Source organism: Saccoglossus kowalevskii, chromosome 18, assembly GCF_978046115.1.
Source record: "Saccoglossus kowalevskii chromosome 18, keSacKowa6.1, whole genome shotgun sequence".
In the NCBI taxonomy this organism is placed as follows: Eukaryota; Metazoa; Hemichordata; class Enteropneusta; family Harrimaniidae; genus Saccoglossus; species Saccoglossus kowalevskii.
The window spans coordinates 17,966,382-17,975,198 of NC_140658.1; positions in this window are offsets into that span (position 1 = coordinate 17,966,382).

Sequence of the window (8,817 nt, forward strand, 5' to 3'; positions counted from 1 at the left end):
GTAAACTAAACCAGCACACTGTAGTAAACTATACCAGCACACTGTAGTAAACTATACCAGCACACTGTAGTAAACTATACCAGCACACTGTAGTAAACTATACCAGCCAAACGGCACACTGTAGTAAACTATACCAGCACACTGTAGTAAACTATACCAGCACACTGTAGTAAACTAAACCAGCACACTGTAGTAAACTAAACCAGCACACTGTAGTAAACTATACCAGCACACTGTAGTAAACTATACCAGCACACTGTAGTAAACTATACCAGCCAAACGGCACACTGTAGTAAACTAAACCAGCACACTGTAGTAAACTATACCAGCCAAACGGCACACTGTAGTAAACTATACCAGTCAATCAGCACACTATAGTAAACTATACCAGCCAATCAGCACACTGTAGTAAACTATACCAGCCAATCAGCACACTGTAGTAAACTATACCAGTCAATCAGCACACTGTAGTAAACTATACCAGTCAATCAGCACACTGTAGTAAACTATACCAGCCAATCAGCACACTGTAGTAAACTATACCAGCCAATCAGCACACTGTAGTAAACTATACCAGTCAATCAGCACACTGTAGTAAACTATACCAGCCAATCAGCACACTGTAGTAAACTATACCAGTCAATCAGCACACTGTAGTAAACTAAATCAGCCAATCAGCACACTGTAGTAAACTATACCAGTCAATCAGCACACTGTAGTAAACTAAATCAGCCAATCAGCACACTGTAGTAAACTATACCAGTCAATCAGCACACTGTAGTAAACTAAATCAGTCAATCAGCACACTGTAGTAAACTATACCAGTCAATCAGCACACTGTAGTAAACTAAATCAGCCAATCAGCACACTGTAGTAAACTATACCAGCCAATCAGCACACTGTAGTAAACTATACCAGTCAATCAGCACACTGTAGTAAACTAAATCAGTCAATCAGCACACTGTAGTAAACTATACCAGTCAATCAGCACACTGTAGTAAACTAAATCAGTCAATCAGCACACTGTAGTAAACTATACCAGTCAATCAGCACACTGTAGTAAACTAAATCAGCCAATCAGCACACTGTAGTAAACTATACCAGTCAATCAGCACACTGTAGTAAACTAAATCAGCCAATCAGCACACTGTAGTAAACTAAACCAGCCAATCAGCACACTGTAGTAAACTATACCAGCCAAACGGCACACTAGTAAACAAAACCAGCCAAATGGCACACTGTAGTAAACTATACCAGCCAAACGGCACACTGTAGTAAACTATACCAGCCAAACGGCACACTGTAGTAAACTATACCAGTCAATCAGCACACTGTAGTAAACTATACCAGCACACTGTAGTAAACTATACCAGCACACTGTAGTAAACTATACCAGCACACTGTAGTAAACTATACCAGCACACTGTAGTAAACTATACCAGCACACTGTAGTAAACTATACCAGCACACTGTAGTAAACTATACCATCACACTGTAGTAAACTATACCAGCACACTGTAGTAAACTATACCAGCACACTGTAGTAAACTATACCAGCACACTGTAGTAAACTATACCAGCACACTGTAGTAAACTATACCAGCACACTGTAGTAAACTATACCAGCACACTGTAGTAAACTATACCAGCACACTGTAGTAAACTATACCAGCACACTGTAGTAAACTAAACCAGCACACTGTAGTAAACTATACCAGCACACTGTAGTAAACTATACCAGCACACTGTAGTAAACTATACCAGCACACTGTAGTAAACTAAACCAGCACACTGTAGTAAACTATACCAGCACACTGTAGTAAACTATACCAGCACACTGTAGTAAACTATACCAGCACACTGTAGTAAACTATACCAGCCAAACGGCACACTGTAGTAAACTATACCAGCACACTGTAGTAAACTATACCAGCACACTGTAGTAAACTAAACCAGCACACTGTAGTAAACTAAACCAGCACACTGTAGTAAACTATACCAGCACACTGTAGTAAACTATACCAGCACACTGTAGTAAACTATACCAGCCAAACGGCACACTGTAGTAAACTAAACCAGCACACTGTAGTAAACTATACCAGCCAAACGGCACACTGTAGTAAACTATACCAGTCAATCAGCACACTATAGTAAACTATACCAGCCAATCAGCACACTGTAGTAAACTATACCAGCCAATCAGCACACTGTAGTAAACTATACCAGTCAATCAGCACACTGTAGTAAACTATACCAGCCAATCAGCACACTGTAGTAAACTATACCAGCCAATCAGCACACTGTAGTAAACTATACCAGTCAATCAGCACACTGTAGTAAACTATACCAGCCAATCAGCACACTGTAGTAAACTATACCAGTCAATCAGCACACTGTAGTAAACTAAATCAGCCAATCAGCACACTGTAGTAAACTATACCAGTCAATCAGCACACTGTAGTAAACTAAATCAGCCAATCAGCACACTGTAGTAAACTATACCAGTCAATCAGCACACTGTAGTAAACTAAATCAGTCAATCAGCACACTGTAGTAAACTATACCAGTCAATCAGCACACTGTAGTAAACTAAATCAGCCAATCAGCACACTGTAGTAAACTATACCAGCCAATCAGCACACTGTAGTAAACTATACCAGTCAATCAGCACACTGTAGTAAACTAAATCAGTCAATCAGCACACTGTAGTAAACTATACCAGTCAATCAGCACACTGTAGTAAACTAAATCAGTCAATCAGCACACTGTAGTAAACTATACCAGTCAATCAGCACACTGTAGTAAACTAAATCAGCCAATCAGCACACTGTAGTAAACTATACCAGTCAATCAGCACACTGTAGTAAACTAAATCAGCCAATCAGCACACTGTAGTAAACTAAACCAGCCAATCAGCACACTGTAGTAAACTATACCAGCCAAACGGCACACTAGTAAACAAAACCAGCCAAATGGCACACTGTAGTAAACTATACCAGCCAAACGGCACACTGTAGTAAACTATACCAGCCAAACGGCACACTGTAGTAAACTATACCAGTCAATCAGCACACTGTAGTAAACTAAATCAGCCAATCAGCACACTGTAGTAAACTATACCAGTCAATCAGCACACTGTAGTAAACTAAATCAGCCAATCAGCACACTGTAGTAAACTATACCAGTCAATCAGCACACTGTAGTAAACTATACCAGTCAATCAGCACACTGTAGTAAACTATACCAGTCAATCAGCACACTGTAGTAAACTAAACCAGCCAATCAGCACACTGTAGTAAACTATACCAGCCAAACGGCACACTAGTAAACAAAACCAGCCAAACGGCACACTGTAGTAAACTATACCAGCCAAACGGCACACTGTAGTAAACTATACCAGTCAATCAGCACACTGTAGTAAACTATACCAGTCAATCAGCACACTGTAGTAAACTATACCAGTCAATCAGCACACTGTAGTAAACTATACCAGTCAATCATCACACTGTAGTAAACTAAATCAGCCAATCAGCACACTGTAGTAAACAAAACCAGCCAAACGGCACACTGTAGTAAACTAAACCAGCCAATCAGCACACTGTAGTAAACAAAACCAGCCAAACAGCACACTGTAGTAAACTAAACCAGCCAATCAGCACACTGTAGTAAACTATACCAGTCAATCAGCACACTGTAGTAAACTAAATCAGCCAATCAGCACACTGTAGTAAACAAAACCAGCCAAACAGCACACTGTAGTAAACTAAACCAGCCAATCAGCACACTGTAGTAAACTATACCAGTCAATCAGCACACTGTAGTAAACTAAATCAGCCAATCAGCACACTGTAGTAAACTATACCAGTCAATCAGCACACTGTAGTAAACTAAATCAGCCAATCAGCACACTGTAGTAAACAAAACCAGCCAAACGGCACACTGTAGTAAACTAAACCAGCCAATCAGCACACTGTAGTAAACAAAACCAGCCAAACAGCACACTGTAGTAAACTAAACCAGCCAATCAGCACACTGTAGTAAACTATACCAGTCAATCAGCACACTGTAGTAAACTAAATCAGCCAATCAGCACACTGTAGTAAACAAAACCAGCCAAACAGCACACTGTAGTAAACTAAACCAGCCAATCAGCACACTGTAGTAAACTATACCAGTCAATCAGCACACTGTAGTAAACTAAATCAGCCAATCAGCACACTGTAGTAAACTATACCAGCACACTGTAGTAAACTAAACCAGTCAATCAGCACACTGTAGTAAACTATACCAGTCAATCAGCACACTGGAGTAAACTATACCAGTCAATCAGCACACTGTAGTAAACTAAATCAGCCAATCAGCACACTGTAGTAAACTAAACCAGCCAATCAGCACACTGTAGTAAACTAAACCAGCCAATCAGCACACTGTAGTAAACTATACCAGTCAATCAGCACACTGTAGTAAACTAAATCAGCCAATCAGCACACTGTAGTAAACTATACCAGTCAATCAGCACACTGTAGTAAACTATACCAGTCAATCAGCACACTGTAGTAAACTAAACCAGCCAATCAGCACACTGTAGTAAACTATACCAGCCAAACGGCACACTGTAGTAAACTATACCAGCACACTGTAGTAAACTAAACCAGCCAATCAGCACACTGTAGTAAACTAAACCAGCACTCTATAGTAAACTATACCAGTCAATCAGCACACTGTAGTAAACTAAACCAGCCAATCAGCACACTGTAGTAAACTATACCAGTCAATCAGCACACTGTAGTAAACTATACCAGTCAATCAGCACACTGTAGTAAACTATACCAGTCAATCAGCACACTGTAGTAAACTATACCAGTCAATCAGCACACTGTAGTAAACTATACCAGCACACTGTAGTAAACTAAACCAGCCAATCAGCACACTGTAGTAAACTAAACCAGCACTCTGTAGTAAACTATACCAGTCAATCAGCACACTGTAGTAAACTATACCAGTCAATCAGCACACTGTAGTAAACTAAACCAGCCAATCAGCACACTGTAGTAAACTATACCAGTCAATCAGCACACTGTAGTAAACTATACCAGTCAATCAGCACACTGTAGTAAACTATACCAGTCAATCAGCACTCTGTAGTAAACTATACCAGTCAATCAGCACACTGTAGTAAACTATACCAGTCAATCAGCACACTGTAGTAAACTATACCAGTCAATCAGCACACTGTAGTAAACTATACCAGTCAATCAGCACACTGTAGTAAACTATACCAGTCAATCAGCACACTGTAGTAAACTATACCAGCCAAACGGCACACTGTAGTAAACTATACCAGCACACTGTAGTAAACTAAACCAGCCAATCAGCACACTGTAGTAAACTAAACCAGCACTCTGTAGTAAACTATACCAGTCAATCAGCACACTGTAGTAAACTAAACCAGCCAATCAGCACACTGTAGTAAACTATACCAGTCAATCAGCACACTGTAGTAAACTATACCAGTCAATCAGCACACTGTAGTAAACTATACCAGTCAATCAGCACACTGTAGTAAACTATACCAGTCAATCAGCACACTGTAGTAAACTATACCAGTCAATCAGCACACTGTAGTAAACTATACCAGTCAATCAGCACACTGTAGTAAACTAAACCAGCCAATCAGCACACTGTAGTAAACTAAACCAGCACTCTGTAGTAAACTATACCAGCCAATCAGCACTGTAGTAAACTAAACCAGCCAATCAGCACACTGTAGTAAACTAAACCAGCCAATCAGCACACTGTAGTAAACTAAACCAGCACTCTGTAGTAAACTATACCAGTCAATCAGCACACTGTAGTAAACTAAACCAGCCAATCAGCACACTGTAGTAAACTATACCAGCCAATCAGCACACTGTAGTAAACTAAACCAGCACACTGTAGTAAACTAAACCAGCCAATCAGCACACTGTAGTAAACTAAACCAGCACTCTGTAGTAAACTATACCAGTCAATCAGCACACTGTAGTAAACTAAACCAGCCAATCAGCACACTGTAGTAAACTATACCAGTCAATCAGCACACTGTAGTAAACTATACCAGTCAATCAGCACACTGTAGTAAACTATACCAGTCAATCAGCACACTGTAGTAAACTAAACCAGCCAATCAGCACACTGTAGTAAACTATACCAGTCAATCAGCACACTGTAGTAAACTATACCAGTCAATCAGCACACTGTAGTAAACTATACCAGTCAATCAGCACACTGTAGTAAACTAAACCAGCCAATCAGCACACTGTAGTAAACTATACCAGTCAATCAGCACACTGTAGTAAACTAAACCAGCCAATCAGCACACTGTAGTAAACTATACCAGCCAATCAGCACACTGTAGTAAACTAAACCAGGCAAACGGCACACTGTAGTAAACTATACCAGCCAATCAGCACACTGTAGTAAACTAAATCAGCCAATCAGCACACTGTAGGAAACTATACCAGCCAAACGGCACACTGTAGTAAACAAAACCAGCCAAACGGCACACTGTAGTAAACTATACCAGCCAATCAGCACACTGTAGTAAACTATACCAGCCAATCAGCACACTGTAGTAAACTAAACCAGCACACTGTAGTAAACTAAATCAGCCAATCAGCACACTGTAGGAAACTAAACCAGCCAATCAGCACACTGTAGTAAACTATACCAGCCAATCAGCACACTGTAGTAAACTAAACCAGCACACTGTAGTAAACTAAACTAGCACTCTGTAGTAAACTATACCAGCCAATCAGCACACTGTAGGAAACTAAACCAGCCAATCAGCACACTGTAGTAAACTAAACCAGCCAATCAGCACACTGTAGTAAACTATACCAGCACTCTGTAGTAAACTATATCAGCCAAACGGCACACTGTAGTAAACTATACTAGCCAATCAGCACACTGTAGTAAACTAAACCAGCACACTGTAGTAAACTAAATCAGCCAATCAGCACACTGTAGTAAACTATACCAGCCAATCAGCACACTGTAGTAAACTATACCAGCCAATTAACTCACTGTAGCAAACTATACATCTTTATTATTCACATGATTATACAATTACCCAATAATTAAAATACAATAATGCACTCTATTCCCAATAAAATTCTGAAAACAATATATACAGACCTATATAGAAATAAAATAAAAAAATCTCTTGAATGTTACAAGTCATCAACTCTAGTGTAACCATACATACAGTAGTAGTGGTAAATAAATCCAAGGGCAGGCACCTTGGAAAACATCCGATGAAGATCTCACTGAAAATGTACACTTTATGAGTTGTACATTACATTGTGTCAAAGGTGGATACAATAAAGGATTTGCAAGTCTCATTGAAAATCAGCACCAAACTCGCACACTTCATGCGAAAAATCACAATATTGGAGGTGGATGAAACATAGGTGGATATAAAACTTAGAATACAATGTAAAAGCTAAAATGCATGTTTTGTTTAATTGGCTACTTCAGTGATAAAAGCATTTCTTACAAGGAGATTTGTAAGGTTACAGTATTTGCTCCATTAGCAGTATATATACTTCTGTGAATGCAAACGTACAACAAAAAAAGTATGTCTAGCATACAAAAGTGGAATGTATACTACTAATATCTGATCACATCCATCTAACAATGCAAATACAGCATTCAGAAAACCATATTAGGAGCGAGTTTGTACTTAAATTCACACTAAAAACAAACCTTAATTCATGTACAGAAATACCTCACAGAATGTGTTTTGAAATTGCAACCACGGCAACAAGTTACCTAGTCATAATGCTATGCAGCCAATGGAGTTTCTCCTCACTCATCTATTCATTTTTTCACCTATATTGGAGAAGCATGTGAATAAAATAAAATAATAATTTGTGGGTCCACCATAGACTTTTCCTTTCTCAGTAAAAAAAAATAGCAAAACTACTGAAGACTTGTCCTTGATAAGAAAATACTGCTCATATCATATGTCCATATCAAAATAGCTATAGAATACATACTGTCCCTGGAATGCCACTAAGGAATTTAAACCAATCATGAACCTTCAATAATCAGTAATTATCATGTGCATATACATGTATAATAAGACCACACCAACTCCCCATCTAAGAGAAGATACTAAACCCATTTCATGTCTTATACTAATATTCTAAATATGATCTAAATATCTTTGGTGGGATCATATATTTCAATCTTAAAGTAAAAACATTCAACAACAGTCTAAAATGTAATACAAAAATAATGCCTGGAAATTATACACTAAAATTCAAACTTACATCATTTTGTCATGAATATCAACTAGTAACCTTGGAAGTTATAAAAGACTTAGTACGAAACAGTCCTTAATTGAATCAAATGACCTTTAAGCTGATGTACCTGGTACCTTGCGATAGAACAATAAGATTCAGACTATTGGTAAGACCATGTTATATCAAAGTTTTTATATTTATATCAAATATCAAATATCAAAGGCCAATATTTTAGTTTAAAGTTGTTACATGTTGTGCTAGCAATCTGTATAGATACCAACATGGGTAAAAAAAAATAAAAATAGGTTTTTGATGTAAAGCTCTACAAAGTTGGCAGTAAATAAAAGAAATACACTGTCACAGTATATTACCAGGAGAAGATAAGCATTTCAGTATTTTGGGTTAAAAACATTAAAATATAGTTTAATTAAAATATAGACTTGAATTAACCAATCACATACAAACATGGGTACTGCAATGTAAGTACTAGTCAGTAACAAATCAACTGCAGCAAGAATTTGATTCAGAT